At 32.7% G+C, this 19,652-nt stretch overlaps 1 long non-coding RNA gene across 6 annotated transcripts; it reads left to right on the forward strand.

The window, feature by feature from the left end:
- Nucleotides 1–13,116: 13,116 nt before the first annotated feature.
- On the forward strand, nt 13,117–16,645 carry LOC110920698. Of its 6 annotated transcripts, none has more exons than XR_004885516.1 (6): nt 13,218–14,165; nt 14,243–14,341; nt 15,486–15,719; nt 15,800–15,914; nt 16,015–16,142; nt 16,305–16,645. It is a non-coding gene; the product is annotated as an uncharacterized LOC110920698 (long non-coding RNA). The 6 variants fall into 6 exon arrangements; XR_002581849.2 differs by lacking the exon at nt 16,305–16,645 and having other exon boundaries at nt 13,218–13,816; nt 14,027–14,165; nt 16,015–16,291; XR_002581848.2 differs by lacking the exon at nt 16,305–16,645 and having other exon boundaries at nt 13,117–14,165; nt 14,240–14,341; nt 16,015–16,291.
- Nucleotides 16,646–19,652: the final 3,007 nt, after the last annotated feature.

Genomic DNA, 19,652 nt, shown 5'->3' on the forward strand with positions numbered 1-19,652 from the left:
GGCTCGTTTCCCGTCCGACGAGATCACCACCGCCGCCATCATCGTCGCTCCAATTGGGGGGTAGTGAGCTCTGATTTTGATGTTGTGGTTGTTGGTGTCCCGATCCATGGTTGTTGGTGTCCCGATCTATGATGTTGGTGTCCCGATCTATGATGTTGTGGTTGTTGGTGTCCCAATCTATGATGTTACGGTGGTTGTTGGTCGGCGGCGGTGGTTCTAACAGCGGGTTAGTGGTGGCGGTTCGACGGTGGGTGGTGGCGGTTCGACGGCTGGGTGGTGGTGGGTCGACGACAGGTGGTGGTGTGTGATCTAGCATCCATTTTTATGGTTTTAGGTGATTTTTCTGATGATTCTTGGTTCGATGGTATTTTTGGTATATGTTTCTTGATTTTTGGTATATGTTCTTGATTCTTGGGGGTTTGACTTTCTGGGTTTGATTATGTTGAATCTGGGTTTGAATGTTGTTCATGTTGAATCTGGGTTTGAATGATGTTATTGGGACCTTTTTTGATGCTGTTGAATCTGGGTTTGAATGATATTCTGTTTTTGAATGATGTTCATGTTGAATCTGGGTTTGAATGATGTTCATGGGTTTGAATCGGCGATGATAATGCAAAAAAAAAAGGACGATGGCGCGACAAGGATGGTGGTGGATAGGTTTTAGAACCCGCAACACCACTTTGCAGCCTCTGATGTTTGGAAAATCTAAGCCAAAACTTCTTTTTTTTTTCCAGAATCCACTCGTTCTTTTTTATTTTTGTTTGTTGGGTTTTTTATATTTTTTTAGGCGTCGATGATGATAGCAAACTATCTGAGACACCTACCGAGTAACGATTTTCTGGGTGCGTTCGTCTTTGTGTAAAAAAAGTTTTTGTAAAAAGAAAAAAAACTTAAACCGTAAACTTTTTAAAGTAAACCGTAAACTTTTTTACGTCAAACGTAAAAAGTTTTACGTCAAACGTAAAACGTAAAACTTTTTACGTAAAAACGTAAAACGTAAAAAGTTTTACTTAAAACATAAAAAACGTAAAACGTAAAAATTTTAACGTAAAACCTAAAAAACCGACGCGTAAAACGTTAACGTAAAAAGCCGGCGCGTAAAACGTAAAAAACGTTAACGTAAAAACGGCGCGTCGAAAAAACGACGCGTGAAAAAGTTGGGCGTAAAACGGGTCGTAAAAAACGGGAACTAATAAAAGGGTCGTAAAACGGCATGAAAAACGGAGCGTAAAACGGGTCGTAAAAACGCGCGTAAAAAACGGGTCGTAAAAAAACGCACGTAAATTTTTTTTATCAAAAAATCTGATTTTCAATATGTTTGTTTAATAAAAAAAAACTGATTTTAGAAAAAAAAAACATTTAATGCAATAGGGACAAAAATGTATTAAAAAACAATAAAATTAATAATACAAAAAAACAAAATTACTTAAATACCCTTTTTGATTAAAATATTAAAGACATAATAAGACAAAAAGCTTTTAGTATTAATATTAACTACTTTCAATCTTATCCATCCATCTAGTTGATCTAAGGGCTAAAAAGTGGTTCATGTGGTTCTTACAACTAGAGGTGGTTTTCATTTTAGCGATCCCCTATATATATATATATATATATATATATATATATATATATATATATATATATATATATATATACACAAAATCATATATATATAACACTTACCATTTTTGAAACACAAACCCCACCTTCAACCCTCTTTTCTTTTCATCTCTTTCAATTTTTCATAAAACTCTACCCATTTTGTTATAAATCATGTTTCCTTGGAGCAATATAGACCCAAACAATCCTTACCGAAGCAAACCGGATACGTCCAGCACACCAAATACCCCTAACACACCATACTCTCAACCCAACAATTACCTCTTCGTTGGTAGTTATCGATCGACCGGTGATGCAACATTCGACTCGTAACAAGCTCAAGCGGTGAATTTTTATTATCAATACCATCTTAAACATGCAAAATTCACAAACCGCCATACGCGAAACTCAACCCGACTTTGTACAACCAACACAAACGCGCCCCTCCCGTCAACAACAAAAAAAAGAAAGCATAAAAAGAAAGCGAACGGCGCCAAACCCGTTGAAAAAACGTTGGAGAGGTGGACGTCTACGGAGGAGATCGCTTTGGCTCGTGCTTGGGTGGACATCTTGGAGGACCCAGCTACCTCTATTATTTATTGTTTCATATTTATATTAAGTTTTTAATATATTGTGTTTTTAATGTCTTACATTTTTTGTATATTATGTTTTTAATATATAAATTTTTATGTTTTTAATATATTAGATTTATTATATGTTATGTTTTTAATATATTTACGTTTCTTATGTAAAAGTTTCAATGCGGATCATAAAAAAGGAACGGATTTCTGGAAGTGTGTTAGTCAAACCCTACACAACATCATGGAACGTGATCCTTACCACAATCCGGATCAAACTTCCGGTAAATGGAGAGGAATCCGGAGAAAAGTAACCACCATTAACGCCATCTTCAACAACCTTCCTAACCAATGCGGTGGTCGAGAGCGGGGTGCAAATGATGTAGATTTGCTTATCGAAACACACAAAACCTACAAACAAGATAAAGGCCATTCATTCACAATGGATCAACAATGACAAATTTAAAGTAAAAAGCACAAAGTGGCATCTTGTCTCGCTTATGGACATGCGGGAGCCACGGTCCAAATGGTCGAAGAGCGTATCGTCCACGAATGTAGATTTGGATGCGCTGTCCAATTTTAATTTAAATGACTCGGACGATGGGTTTGATATTACGGATGATCTGGTTGATGTAACTCGTCCTATTAGAAAAAATCGTGCAAAAGCAAAAGAGAGAGGTGTGGGTTCGTTTTCAAGTCAAGTGGATCTCGAAGTCAAAATGGATAAACTCGATGAGAGTATCAAACAAATAGTCGACCATAAAAAAATCATGATTCGCTAACGATTTCTTTCACAAATGCCTTCGTTATGTTAATGTATTTTTATTTTGGGACCTTTTATTTTAATGTATCTAAGACTTTTAAATTTATTGCATTTTTAGTTTAGGAATTTTGATTTTAATGTTTTTTTTTATTTTAGTAGTTTTAATATTATTTTGATTTTATTTAAGTACTGAAGTAAATTCGTTTATAAAAAAAAAAAAAAAGATTAAATTTTTGTTTGAAAGGCAAAAATTTTAATAAATGGATCATGATTAATAAAATGTTTGGAGTTAGGTGAAAACTAGTAAAACCATCTTAGGAGTTAGTGATAAAAAAAAGTTAAGGAAAATGGCATGCTAATGTGTGATAACAAATGGAATGAAAACTTGTAAAATCTAGTGGGTAGTCTTTGTGTAAGAGATAATAAGTACATACAAATACATCTAACTTATAATAAAAAATTCTAATTAATAACACATCTTATTATCTTCTTTAATTTATTTATAATATTATTCTTCTATATATAATAAACGAATGGAATGAACAGTAAAGTTGAGGGAGGTATTTAAGGGTTTTTTAACATATAAAAAAACCACTGTTTCCCATTCTGACGGTACAAAGATATAGAGAGAGAGTGCGCGACGGAGGGAGAGAGAGACCATGACGAGGGGAGAGAGAGATAGAGAGAGGCGCGGCGATGATGGAGGAACCGGCTATGGTCTCCAGCCGACGGTAATGTTAATATTAATTAACATGTAACATTATATCTAACTAATATTATAAATATATAATCTTTATCTTTGTTATTATTATTAATATGATATTAGTAATAACATTGAATCTAAAAAAAACAGCCTAACTATCTTTATTATCATTGTTATTGTTAATTGTTAATAATATTAATGCACAACTTTTGTCCTTATTATAATGTATTTAATGATATATTATAAAAAAAACCCACATTTGAGTTATGTGTATAGGAATATATGATCTTCCATCTTTATTGTTACTATTTTTTTATATCGCGCGTTGCGACGAAACCGAGTAAATGATAATGTAAAACAAACATGATTTGAAAATAAAGCATGTTGTTTAGAAAGTCAAACCATTAGAACGATTTAGTTTATCATCGTACCGTTTTATGATACTAGATAAATACTTTATTTTGAGTATAACCACATTTTAACAAAACTTATAACAGAATGTCAGGGAAAGAAATCAAGTACAATTACGTACTTAAGTCTTTTAAAAAAAGTTATAAATGTAACTTATTAAAAAAGTATCAAATTAATATATTAAAAAAAGGTAAATGAAATATATGTTTAAAAAAAAAGAAAAATATGTTATGAAAAGTAAATATAATAATAACTGTTATAATATATAAAATAATAAAATAATAAAATAATAAAAAACTATATATTATTATAAAAATAAACTTACTATTCATCATCCCTCGAAATCAATATATATATAATATAATTGTTGTTGTTTTATTATATAACAAATGCAAATTCTTGAGGACAAGCGTTCCTTTCTGGTGTTTTTCTGGCCCTTATTTTTCTATTCGTCTCTTCTATTAAAATATTATTATATATATCAATTACCATCGATAGTTTACGCCAGGTGTCTTTTTAATTTTTGCTTTTCCACCACTAAAGTTTGATTTCTTTTATTTTTCATTTACCTTAAAAGACATATATTTAAATAATAATTTGTATGTTATATTTCGTTAATTTGAAAGAACATGAGGAACCGAGTTGGTGCCATCCAAATAATTTAGTATCATGGTACTGATATTGCTGATTTGTTTTTTATGGTTTTCGATATAGCAATTTTATTTTTAGGAGTTTTTCTTTCGATTGTTACACTGAGTGTCAGCAGTGTATTGATACCATAAAGTCACTTAAGTTCTTTAACTTATTCTTTTTCATATTATCTCCTTGTTCCTCTTGACTTTCTAATATGTGTCGGTATAAGTTCGATTGCCATCATCTATGCTTTACGTCATGTGAATCAGTTGGTGTTATAAATTTGTGTTTGGTGTTATAAATTTGTGTTCGTCAAGCCGCTGCAACACAGCGGAATCAATTCTAGTTAATATGAAATCATATTATTCTGTTTCTCTCTCTTATAGAAAAATTATATTAAATCATAATATCTTTTTACCTCTTATTTATTTGATATTTCTTTTCTTACCTATTTCTTTATTTTTTTCTTCATATTAATAACCATTTGGTATTTCATTGATCCAACCCTATGTGATACACAAGTATGAAGTATCTAACCCAACAATGTATAAAACACAAAGTAAAATGTTATAACACGTGTAATACACAAGTTTCTAACTTAATAATAAAAAAGAAAAATGTTATAATAAGTAAACAGTATATCAAAGTTCATTTTTTTAAAAGCATGTCTTGACCATATAAAATATATATATTAATCTCGTGTAATACAAGAGTTTATCTAATCCGTGCGATAATACACAAGCTTTTAAAAGATGTAACTGTTTTAATACTTAATATATAAACTTATATTTATTTAACATGTATAATATATGGGGTTCTAACCTAGTTAACAAATACATGCATCTTCTCGTTGATGATTTCGGTTAATTTTGATTCACATAAGAACGATGTTGTACATGTTACTATTTATTTTTTAGTTAGATGGTTAGGATAAACTTGATTATTCCACATGGCCCAAGTTAAACACCAATTTACATTACCTTTATCTACATTCTTTATCTACAATGAAGATGTCAGGAATAGTAAACCAAGACAATTGGTTGATAAGGGCGGCCCAAAAGGTATGTGAAGAAAAGTGTTAGGTAGAGGTCTAAACACCCATGGCATTATAGCCTAGTGGTGGGATAAGGCTTATAACCATTAGGTCATGGGTTCGATTCCCACAAATGGGGTTTTCTCAGATTTATTGGGTTTCCTCCTGAATTGGTGTATAAGGCATTATTGCCTAGTGGAGATGGATATGATCGGGTGGTTCTGCTGGTGGCACGATGATACTCCAGTGGCCCGTCAGTGATCCAAATTTGCCGTTCAAAAAAAAAAAAAAAAAAAAAGGTAGAGGTCTAAACACTGACACTTCCTCATTGGTCCAGAAAAAATATGATTTTGCCCCTATTAAAAATTACAGACTTGCCATCGTTAGTGCTAGGAAGTTGTCTGACGCTTCCTCATTCGCCTGATAAATTACGATTTTGCCCCCAATTTAAAAATGCATTATTGACATCGCTTTAGTTCTTTTTTAGCAAAACTATAGTAGTATTTTTTAACAGGTTGAGTCGACTTAATTTTTATTCATGGCAGGTTGTTGGCTGTCACTCGCTCATTGGTCATGATAAATTACAATTTTGCTACAAGTTCAAAATTACGCTTTGCCATCGTTTTACTTTTTTTTTTTTTTTTGCAAAACTGTGTCAGTGTTTCGTTTTAATTTTTATTTTTTTTAACAAAACTGTGGTAGTGTTTTATTTTAATTGGTTGACTTGAACACCAATCCTAAGGTCTGAGACGACCCAAAAAGCAATTGATCAGATCATGATCTCTTTTATAAGCCTACTTGGGTATTGAGTATTTATTTGTAAGAACTGAATTTTTTGCACTCGAGAGTTGAATTAATTTTTATTGAGATCGTGTAATGAGTAGTATGTACAAGTAACCGAAACACAGACGCATATATTATAAAACTTAGAAATATTCGGCTTATCGCCTCACAACGCAGGCGCACGCGGGGGGTGGGGGGGGCATAAACTAGTATGAGACAAAAGACCGGAAAATTCAAGCATGTTAATATTAATGGTTAAGCTTCATGAAGTAGTTAGTATTAGTAGATTAATTCATTTGGGTTTATATTTGTTTGGGCCTATTAATGGTTAAGCTTCATGAAGTAGTTAGTATTAGTAGATTAATTGATTTGGGTTTATATTTGTTTGGGCCTGAAATCAGAGACATATTAAATTTTCAACGGGCTGGATAGCCCAATCAATATATGCTCGCACTTTGCAATTGGATTTTATGTTCATATATTGCAACTTTCGACTTGATATTTTCTTTAAAAGAAGTAAACAAATTATACGAAAAAAAACCTTTTTATTCGCATTATTCTAACCTTACTATGAAATGGAAACCCCATAATATGGATCCATGCTAGCGTTCCGGATGTCAAAATGTTATGATGTTGTTTTGAAGTGTTCAAAGGACATTTTATTCGCGTCCTTTTATAATTTAGTTTAAATAGAGGCTCTTTCACTTCTAGTTTTTTTTTTATATATATTTTTTTTCAATTTGTACTTTCTTCATCTTAAATCAAGATGGAGTTGGGGTTACCAGTGGCGTGGTGGTCCATTGGTAAAGGTAAAGCTTTTAAACATTAGGGTTTGAGGGGAGGAGGGGTCTTGGGTTAAAGTCGGCCGACTAGGTCTGACTAGGCCCGACTAGCAATTAATGGACTGATTAACGAAAAATTACTCAGCTACTGGCCGACTAGCGATTAATCGCCGACTAGTCGCGATTTTTACAACACTGATAATAAACATTGTTTCCAAGATAAAAATATAATAAGCAAGGCCCAATTAAGAATCGATTATTCATGTATGGTATAGTGCTTGTTACAACTAATAAAAAAGGCCCAAAAACACGCTCTAGTTCAACTATTCAAGTAGTACATTGGCCCAAGGTAGGGTTCAAGACCAAGCCCATCGATGAGAGTCGCGGATTATCCAAAGACGATTATATTTGTAATTTAAGTCGGACGGTATGATGTCGGGGAGTTCTAGCGGGGAGTGGTTTCACCGCACGGTGAATAATTGCCCGTCCATCGATGAGTAGGGAGGGGTGATTTCGGTGACTACTCACCGATGTGGGAAAAGGAGGGAAGGAGGAGAGATGGGGTTTTAATGGTGGGTCCCAACCCTTTTCAACCAATCACAATTTTTTTTACATTCTTTACCACTCTCCATGTGTTCGAATCATTCCTATTTCCTAGTGTTTGAGTAGAAAATGGGGAGTGAAGGGGGGAGTTGACATGGCATTAGATTATTGGATAGAGAAAACTCAAACACCCTAAAATGTTTGAATCATACCCTCCACCCTTACCATTTTGTTTTATTTACTTTTTAATTTTGTGTGTGGTTGCGAACTTTTTTTTGGTACTATGAAGGTTAAGCACACTAAACAAACTTATTTGAAGTGATGAAAACAATTAGTGAAACTACTAAATAAGTTGGTTCTGGCCCTATACTAAAACTAAACATACTTATCAATTGCATGCTTCATGTTTCATAATTGTTGTTTTGTGCTTTACTTTACAGACTAAGGGTGAACGGGGCGCTCTCGGGGAGGGGGGCGGTGAGTGTGAACCCCGCTCGGGAACACCGCCGCCATCCCCTCGGTGACCCAAATCGGGGTGTGGGGAGCGGGTTATGTTCACCGATTGAGATTTGTAATTTTTGACCGTTTTTTATATTAAAACGGCTATATAGCCGTTATATATTAAAAAAAAAAATCTCCTAAACCCTATAAATACTAACCCACTTCAATCTTTTTATTTTTCAAACCCAAAACAACTCCCACTACATTACTCTCCTAAACCCTTCAACTCATCTAATTTTTTACCCAATCTTTAAAAAAAATGGATTCCGAGTTCCCGACGACGAGTAGTTTGTTTTTTTTTATTTTTCTAGTTTGAATGTAATTTTTATTTTTAATTTAATGAAATGTCTTTTCTTAAATTTTATTTAATTTTCATTAATATTTGTTTAATTTATAATACATGCATAATTACAACAAATAAAAAAACAAAAAAAGCAAGTCCCCCAAGAGAGGAGTGCCGCCATCAAATTGAGGGTGTGGGGGAAGTTAAGTGGGGAGTTGACGTGGCGCGTGCTGATTGGCTGTGGGTAAGAGAGGTCACTCCCCACTTAGAGGAGTGCCCCTTACACCCTAATAACTTCTTATCGATTCTAGCATTTCATTAGGGGTGCGTTTAATATATAACTAGTTAGTAGACATTTTGAAAACTATACGTGAGCATTTTATACATAGGGGAAGGTTCAAATGAAAACCATTAGTTATTGTGAAAACTCGAAAACTAACTAAAAAAAGCCAAAAAACATACAAAATTTTTTTTTTTTTTTTTTGCAAACCAAATTTCGCAGGTTTTTTTATATAAACAAAAAAAATTTTCAAAAAAAAAAAAAAATTTGTGCACATGTGTATGTGTACTACACATGTGTACTACAGAAATTTTTTTTTTTTTTGAAAAAAAGTTTTTTTTATATATAAAAACCAGCAATTTTTATAAAAAAAATTGAAAAAAAAAATTGTGTGTTTTTTAGGCTTTTTTTAGTTAGTTTTCGAGTTTTCACAATTAAAGTGGTTTTCATTTGAACCACCCCTTTATACATAACTAGTTGATGCCCCGCCCGCGTTGCGGGGTGATGACCGAATAATTCTCAATCAATTAAAAAAACACTATTATAGTTTTGTTAGAAAAAAAAACTAAAACGATGACAAGACCGTAGTTCTGAGCTCAGGGCAAAACTGTAGTTTGTCAGGATTAATGAGCGAATGTTAGGCAACTCCTTGACATGGAAAAAAATTAAATCCAGTCAACCAATTAAAAAAATACTTTTATAGTTTTGCTAAAAAAAACTAAAACGATAGCAATACTGTAATTTGAAGTGAGGGCAAAGTTGTATTTGTTGACTTGGGTAAAATCGTAATTTGCCAAAAGTTAAAGTGATGGAATTACTATAAATTTGAACCGGAGACAAAATCGTAATATAACTAGCACTAAGGATAAAATCGTAATTTTAAGCTGAGGACAAAACTATATTTTTAATTTAAACTCGGGCAAAATCAAAATTTTGAAATGATGGCAAAATCGTAATTTGAATTGGGGGGCAAAAGCATAGTTTTATTTTGAACCAGTCAAAAACATAATTTTAAACTTAATGCGAAATCATAATTTTTGAAAGTGGCGAAAATGCAAAGTCGTCATTTTTAGTTTGGGCAAAAGCAAATATTTATTTTGAACCGGGGCCAAAATTGTAGTTGTAATCTGGGGGAAAATAATAATTTTAAACCGAGGGCAAAATCGTAATTTTGAGCGAGGGACAAAAACGTAATTTTATTTTGAAGTGGGGACGAAAAGATAATTTTATTTTAAATTAAGGACGAAATCGTAATTTTAAAACGAGTATAAAATAATAAAGCCGGTGGTCCAATAGGGGAGTGCCACACAGCTGTGTGGCACTATTCCCCTCACTTTCTTTTGTATATGTTGAGAACTAGATTATAACCCCGTGTATTACACGGGGTTGAATAAATAAATTTTATATATTAAATAATAAAACAATATATCTTTAAAAACCTCATTTATTGTACGGGTTGAATAAATATAATTTTATATATTAAATAATAAAAAGTTATATCTATAAGAATCATATTGTACGGGTTGAATAAATGAAATTTTATATACCATATAAAAAGTTATATTTTTAAAACCACGTGTATTACACAGGTTGAATAAATATAATATTGTGTACCAAATAATAAAATAATATATCTTTAAAAAACCTCATTTATTACACGAGTTGAATACATATAATTTTATATACCAAACAATAAAAAAATTACATCTTTAAAAATATGCGCATTACACGGTTTGAATAAATGTAATTTTCTGTACTAAATAATTAAAAATATGTATCCTTAAAAAACCCCGTGTATTTTACGAATTGAAAAAATCTAATTTATATATCAAATAATAAAAAAGTTATATCTTAAAAAACCTCATGTGTTACATGGGTCGAGTAAATGTAATTTTGTATAGTGAAGATAAAAATATTTAATATATTAATACAAAGTTTGGTTTTCGTGATAAAAATAGATTATTCGGTTGTTGCAAAATTTGTTAACGAAGTCTCAATAAGTTTAACCCTTTATTTAAAACTCCGTAAATGTATAAATGATAAATAATATTAGTTAATTTTATTTTCATTTTCGTTAAATTTATTTGATACCAAACTAAACAAAACGTTCAAATATGATTAATTCAAATAAATAATATTATTAATGAGAAGGAGATTAAACTAAATAATAATTATCTATAAGATATTAAACTAATAATATTTAGTAGGAGAATTATCTATAATATATATTATTAAATTAAATAATATTTAATAGGAGGATTATCTATAATTAATTAGAAGAAATTAAACTAAAATAATAATTATCTATAAGAGATGACCTAATATAATGACAAGTGTCTCTAAAATGGTTTCTTTTATTATATAGTATAGATGAGAATGAGAATATATGAAAGATAATCAAATGTAGTGAGATGGACAAAAACTAAAACCATTTCGAATATCACATTCATATGCGGCTCTATGGCCTATGGGTGTGCTGGATGGGCTACCGTACATGGGCCATTCTCACGGGAGCCCAAATGTTTAACATAGTATATAATCTTTTTTCTAACAATAACCTTTAAAATCTAAACTTTTTTTTTTAATTTTTAAATCCCAATAACCTTTTCAAACAATATTAGCCTCTCTAAACCCAATAACCTTTTTTAAGAAATTTAGCCCATCTTAAAGATATTAGCTCATCTAAACCCAATTATTAATGCATTTAAAAATTAAACATAATTAACAGTTAAATTTATAATCTTGACAAGGGCAATTTAAATCTGTAAATGTGGGATGGTTCACGATTGACGAAGCCTCGACACTAATTAGTCGAATGTTGAATGTCGGTGATCTCAAATTCGATTCTTCTCGTTTCAAAACCGTGGGTGTTGAATATTGATAATCTCATCTTATTCGATCATTCTTAAATTTGTTTGAGTCGTTTCTTGACCAAATTAATGTATTTTTCATTCTTATAATTTGTTATTTTAGGTTTTAGATAATTACATACTTTTGTTAGATTAATTATTGGACTATTGTTTAGTGAGTAGGTTATTTGATTACTCATTTATATTAAATGTTTAATTTAGCCTACTTTAGATTTTTATTGTTAGCTTGAAACTTATACGCTTTTCAGAAAGTATGCCTCATAAACAACTATCTGCTAGTAGAAAACGTAAAAAAAGAAAACTATACAAAGAATTAAGAAAATCTCAAGTTGGGGCTTTAGATAGGTTTATCCAAACAATTATCATCGTATTAACGAATTTTATTTATATATATAAGTTTTTGTTTTAATGACTTATTTTTACTAGCCGTACATGAAATTCAAAATATCAAGAATGGCCTCACATTTTAAGTAACAAATATAAGTGTGTATACCCTTCAAAGTTAAAACAAGTTTTTATTAAGAATTATTTATTTATCAATATCCCCTTATTTCACTATACTCAATTGGTGTTTTCTGTAAAATAGAATTTAAATTAAAATAAAATGAAAAGAATTTGAGTGACAAACATAATTAAAAGGGTGAGGTGTACCATGAAGATCTAAAGAAGGTACAAAATGAGATTTTGTGAATAAAACATGGAGTAGTGGGTGGTTGTTCTTTTGTTATAATTATTAAAAAAGCTAAGGAAAAGAAAGCAAATAAAAAAAGATGACATGAGTGGATTTCATTAGGTGCCTTTCTAAGGTGGAGATCACTCCATTTGGTAATATCACCTATAGCCACAACCAAATCCAATGTATTTTTATTCTAGAAATGAATAAATATGTTTAATTTTGTTGGTATAAATATTGATGTGATAGTTTTCTTATTATACAATATTTTGTTTATAACATACATGAACAAATTTCAAACATATCACAAAAGAATATTAACCTGATTTACGATGTGTCTATGTACTTTTATAAAAATTTCACGTCAGTGACAAATTTTGCATAATCGACAAAAAATTCTTAAATAAAAGTAAAAGGAGAGGAATATATAGTAGATATTGTACTTTCTAAGGAAATCTTCATCTCATAAAAAAAAATTGGTAGGTTTGTATAACATGTTCAATTTAATAAATGTGAACAAACTACATTATTGTATAGAATTACAAAATGATATTTCTGTTGCATAAGTTATTTATGTGTTTATTATAAAAAGCATATATGACGTGTGAAAATGGCATAGTGATCATGACTCATTAGTATATATGATGTTCATAATGAGATCTATTTGTGAGAAAAAAATTTGTTATAAATTGAAGTAAAAAATGTAATAATTAACTTGGTATTCATGTAATCATTATGTTATATTATAATTATCCTATATATTAAAAAACCAACGTTATGAACAGTATAAACAGTACTTTCCACCCTTAAAACTTTGCCACGTTACCAGATCACCATCATCGTCCCTTTTTCCCCAAAATCAAAACCCTAAATCCCTTCACCTGATCACCACCAACTTGCTTCTTCACGTCTACTTCAGAATCTAGAGAGAGACGGGAGCAACTCCCTCCGCCACCACGGCGGACACTTCGTCATCCGGTCACCCTGAGGATGCGGTGTGTAGGTCGACAGAGAGAGAGCTGGGAGAAGCGGTGCCGTCCCTGGTGGCGGAGCCACGGCGGCAGCCACATGCATATCGGCATCTGGTTCTCTCTTCCGCGCTCTCTCCCATCGTTGCCGCCTCCTTCCAAAGGTCTTCTCTTCCGGTCTCTCTCTCTCATCACCTACTCTGTTTGGCAGAGGCTGTTACCGACCACTCGCCTTCCCCGGTCATTGACGTTGTAGGGTGATGATGGTCACAGAACGGTAGAAGGGTGTCTTGATTATATCATGTTGTGGGCAAGGGTATTTTCATCATTTGCGACTCCTTAGAAGGCCACATGACATGTGCTCTGGTTGCCACCCACCGCTCCTGGTTGGTGGACAGTGGCGATGGTTTTGAGTGTGTATATCATTCAAGTTTTTTTACCTCTTTGTCGTTAATTTTCTTACGGGTTTTGGTTTCTTGGCTGTGATCTTTTTGTGAGCCTAACGTATCGATGTTATACTATCTATTTAGGGCTTTTGGTTTCTTGGCTGTGATCTATATGTGAGCCTACTGAACCGATGTTTTATAGCAGTTTTGTGATCTAACTACAGTATTTTGCTACAGTTTTGTTGGTTGGCTGTGGTAATGGGTTCTATCACTAGGCTATGATGACCTCAAAAGTTTTTCCAAGTTGATGATGGCATGGCAAGGATGGCGGATGGTAGGGTTTGACCTGCAACCCACCTTGCAGCCACAATTTCTGGTAGATCTGAGCCACATCGTTTTGCTGTACTTTGCGAGTCTTAGCTGTTTTAATGCTTTTTTTTTTTTAAATAGCAGTAGAGTGATGGGATCATGAACACAATTTATGTGGAAGCAGTCCAGATCTAAGGTGTCGGTTCCCACAGCACAAGCAATATGATAATTGGAACTTTCCAGGTTTGGATCGATCTTATTTCGGATGAATGACTGTTGAGGATTAGTTGGTAATGAGGTCTAATTATTTGAAGCTTATTACGTAGATTAATAAGTAATAAATAATGTTTGAGTCGTTCGGTTTAAGGGTATGCAATTGATTAAATAAGGCTAATAGGATCGGGTTTAAAAAACAGTACCCTTATCAATTTTATCACATTATCAAATGCACACAGATAGTAATCATTGTTTTTAGAAACTGGGATAAACTGTTTTGTGGGGTGTTTAGTATTTTGCTTATCGGAACTGCTTATCAAATTAATTGTGTTTGAACTTTGAAATTTGTTATCTTGAATGAGCAGTTACATTTTGCTTATTTCATAATGTGAGACTGTAGTATCTAGATCGTGAGATTTTATTTTCCTTTTGTTAATTAGATAGTAGTCAGGATTTAACTAATTTCCCTTTTATTTTAAGTGGGTCATAGAGGATAGTAACAGGAAGGCTGACATTGATTTGTATGAATTGGATTAGAGATGAGCAAATGGTAGCAAATACCGTTCCGATCCCGAAAATACCGTACCGATTTTTTTTCGGTAGTGGAATCGGTATCCACTTTTTGGCTTTTTCGGTATCGGGACGGGTGTGGTACGGTACTGATATAATACCAAATTTTACCTTCAAAATACCGATACCGTACCGACATATTTCGGTATCGGTATCCAGTTTTCATGATATTCGGGATCGGGATTTTTGGGATCGGGACGGTATCGGTATTTGCTCATCCCTAAATTGAATGCTTCGTATCAACGCCAAACACAGGTCAAGCGATGGTTTTTAAATTTGTTTTTCTCATTTAGAGTTTTAGAACTGAAACATTCATAAAAAAGTCAACTTAAATGTATCATTACTCACTTGATAGCTTTATATGAATGTATACGTAAAGCGTTTTACTCGCACATTCAAGTTCGCTTATTTAAATTTTGTTTTCTCATATAGAGTTTTTAAAGAGAAAGATCTATTAAAAAGAATCAGTTTAAATGTATCACTAATCACTTTCATAGTTTGAAATTTCAATTGTTGTTGCTAGAAAGATCTATTAAAAACAATCAACTTAAATGTATCATTAATCACTTTCATAGTTTGAAATTCCAATTGTTGTTGCTAGATACTACCAGACCCAGTCGCTCGCAAAATCGGTGAACCAGTGAATTTTTGCTTGACGTTGAAGGCTGATATAAAAAATATCTTATAGTTTTTTAACAGTTAGAAGCTATTTTGTAAGGATTAGTTTGATAAATTTTTTAATGTACTTTGGATCAAATGAAGTATAACCGGCGCCTTTGGATATCCTAAGACAGCTAAATTGTTCCCCGAGACCTTTTGGCCAACGATGTTTACGGTAACACCCCCTGCTACTTCTCATTATATTCCTTTATTTATTGAAGCGATAATGTTCTGTTGGTTGTTCACTCGGTTCAGGTTTCGGGTTTCCGTTCACTCGAGCCTCGGGTCAGCGATTTCGGTTCAGTCCTCATCAAGACGACGTGGTGTGTTGGCTCGGTTCATTTTTGGACCCTATCTTGGTTCGGTTCAGGTTAGAAGCTGATGTGGGTTACGTTTATTCAAGTTAACAAATTCGAGTATCTTTCTAATCAAGTTCACGTTACGGTTCAACTTCATTTCGGTCAACTTAGGTGAGCTCAGCTTTGGTTCGGTTCGACAAGTCAACATCAGTCAGCATTGATTCGGGTCAGCTTAGGTCTCAGCTCAAGTGCGGGTCTCGGTGCTGCTCGGTTCAACCCGGTTCGAATCGGTATAACGCGTATGTTAATTTCACTATTTTGTATTTTCTATTGTTTTAAATCGCGGAACCAAAACTTTAAGTGAGTTGCGGACATAATAAAAGTGTATATATACATATTTATGTTCTTTGGTCATTGGTTATTGAGTTTTAATCATATAAATCGACAACATGCCTTGTCAGAATTGTCCAAAAACAGAGGAAACTTTTTCCGTTAACAGGCGAAACTTGCAGCCAAGCGAATGTTGCTAAACATGGCTCCATGTAAGTTCTCTTGATCTTAATTTATGGGTTTGTTACAAAAATTTATCAGTTTGCGTATGCCACTGATGGAGTTATCTATATGGGTTTGTTACAAAAACTTATAACAAACACTTTTTTCAAAACTTGTCCTAACTCTAACCTCTACTTTGAGGACATAAAAATACACAGAAACCATCACATCTCTTGATGAGGGCTTTATAAAAATAAGTGGAATGTTGTATATAGTTTGTTTTATGTTCATCAATGTCTTTTTTTTGTAATATGATCTTAGCAAATTCAATATGTATGTACTACTTTTGTGAAACGTAGCAACTTTAGAAATCTTTGGGAGTTTTTTTATGGATAGAGTATCTCCAACAAGAAAAAAAAACCCGCTTTGAAACTAAAGTTGCCATTTCTTCTATTGGTTATTAGGATCAATGTCCATTCATAGTAACAAAACCTAGAAATGAAGCATGATAAATATTTTAGCACAAAGATTAAACCTAGAAACCAAACATGTGACGCAAGAAATCCAAAAGAAAAAAACTTTTTAATGCTTTATAATCATATATGCTAACCACAATGTAAATCGCGCAACGCGCGTCGGTCAATGACCCTAGTTATTATGAAAAATCTAACTTTATAAATAGAGGTTAGCTCGAACACCCATTTATTAACTGGGTTAACACGAACATGACTCATATGTTAAACTGGTTAGGCTACACGCAACTTGTTGATTAAATGGGCTATAAGGCCACGTGTAGTCATAAAGCCCCATAAAGTTCTTTGGTGAGGGTTATGCGACAAATGGCGAAAAAGTGCAAGAGCGGCTTTGTGGATGGTTATATCACAAGAGGGTGTAGTGGTAAGGGGGTTATATAGCCCCTTCGATTATACATACATATGTATGTAAATATATGTGTGTGAGTAGGGGAGAAAGGGGCATGGCGTGATATTTCTCGCGAAGAATCAAAATTCAATCCCCATAGCGCCGGCTGTAATGGTGTTGTCGAGCGCTATGCTTGTCTCCAGCGCCATATCCAGCCCCACTACGGAGGCTCTAATCGAAAACCCAAAATTTAACTATTTTTGTGTTATAAATTGGTGTTTATACACGCAACCAATATACATACTTAAAGTTAGTGGCTCAACGTAAGATTATGCATTAATTATCAATGGGGTGGTCGTCCATTGGTAAAGATAAAACATTTAAATACCTGGGTCTAGAAGAAGGAGGTTTTACGTTCAAGTCTCACAGACGATAACGATTAAAAGAAACTTGTAATTAAAAAAGATTATACATAGATTATAGATTATATGTAATAAACAATAACTATGGTAGGGAAACCTCAAATGCATGTCATCCGTTTATCTGTAACATTGAATTATTTGATATATAATTTTACTTGGATTTATTCTTAAAGTGGTACTTTTCATGGATGTTCAAAAATCCAAGTGTTGCAACTCCAGTGAAAGTGATAAAAGAGTAGTTGCTTTTGCATCAGGATTTCAAGCAACATCATTGAGCATCACATTAATCATATTCTTTTATTTTGCGGTAATGAATTGTACTATAATTTATAATTATTAAATTATCTCTTTATAAGATTTGCATTTTATCATATGAGTTTAAATCCTATACATACATGCATGTATACATCTATAAATAACAAATATATGTTACATGATAAGCTTATCCAAATTCTTTAAGGAAAAGACAAAAGAAATGTTAAAAAATAATAGTAAAGTTGTTAAAATACAACTATTTATTATGTAAAATTAGTTTACATTGCCTAACACACACACATATATATATATTATGAAACACATGTCCTAAAGTTAGAATAGTTTTCCGTCCTATTCATACATTGTGACACCTAGTATGCCATTAGTGACAAATTTTATGGGAATCATATGAGTTTGGCTTGGTGGATTCACTATTGCACATTTGCACAAAGAGAGATAAAAGAGATCATGAGAGAGAGGGGAACATTTTTTTGTCAAATCTTGTGTCTACTGACAAAAAGAGCCTCCTAAACTCATCTGTTATATTTAACTAGCGGTAAGATCCGTGTGCAAACACGGGTCGTTTCTTAGAAAACCATGCATAACACATATTGACAGAACATATAGATATGTGTATAGATATTGTAGCAAAACGTGTTATCTATTATAGCTAAAAAACAACTATAAGTAAATATAAAAGATATTTAACAAACTTAATAAAAGATGTCTAAAGGATGTCTAACAAACTTAATAAAATTCATCAGTTACATATGATTATATCAATTCTCTTATTCAAAAAAGAGAGTACATATGAAAGATTTCTAACAAACTTAATAAAATTTAAATACAACTTAACTTTAACAAACATTAACTAAGAACATACGATCACCTGCCTAAACAGCACACATCAAACCTCATTCAAGAATTTGTTACGCAGCAACATGTCCTTCGCTACATGTTGTGATCTGATTAAATATGCTACTGCAAACAATGTAACAGATGCTGATTCAACAATCTCCCTATACAACAGATGATATGAAAACCCTTCTTTATTACTGATTTTTATTTCTCATCAACATCTCCCTAATTTTTCCTTTGAATTGTAATTCAAAGTTCAGAGAGAACATGTCTTCTTCATCATCCCTCTCAAGTTGAAGGTCCAACAAATCTTGGAGATCGTATGCATTCAGATTATATGCACTATCCATTTTAATCTCTTCAACACTACCATCTGATCTGATCAAAGTCAATACTTGGGTTTTGAACATGACTTCCACTTTAATATTTTTGGATCAGTTGGTTTTCTTGGGCAAAGAATTATTGAAGATGAGTTTAGTGATTGTGTTCTGCTAACTAAATTTACAATTGATTCAGACAAATCAGATGATGAGAGAAGGTTTTTTGGAGTACCGATTTTTGGAGACAGAGCAGCAGTTGTAGGATATACTGACTTTTGAAGAACATTTGAATGTTCAGCTCTATCTTCTTCCAGCTTTTTGTAGGTCTCAACAATTTTCAGTTTAGACCATCTGGCAATGGATCTAACTGGACCATAATCAGCAGCCACAAGATATGCTCTCATTCTTTTAAACTTCAATACCTCATCTGAATCCACTGTTTTAGCTTTCTTCCAATTAGATTGAGTTGGCTTTACCAGAGGATCATTGTTCATTTTTGTGATTCTATCGATATGAGTTTTTCTCTTACGTGTGGAGATGATTTCTGGTGAAGGATAATGTTTTGGTAGTGAAGATGAATGTATGGGAAATCTTTGTGATG

This window comes from Helianthus annuus, chromosome 17 (genome assembly GCF_002127325.2).
Source record: "Helianthus annuus cultivar XRQ/B chromosome 17, HanXRQr2.0-SUNRISE, whole genome shotgun sequence".
Taxonomy (NCBI): Eukaryota; Viridiplantae; Streptophyta; class Magnoliopsida; order Asterales; family Asteraceae; genus Helianthus; species Helianthus annuus.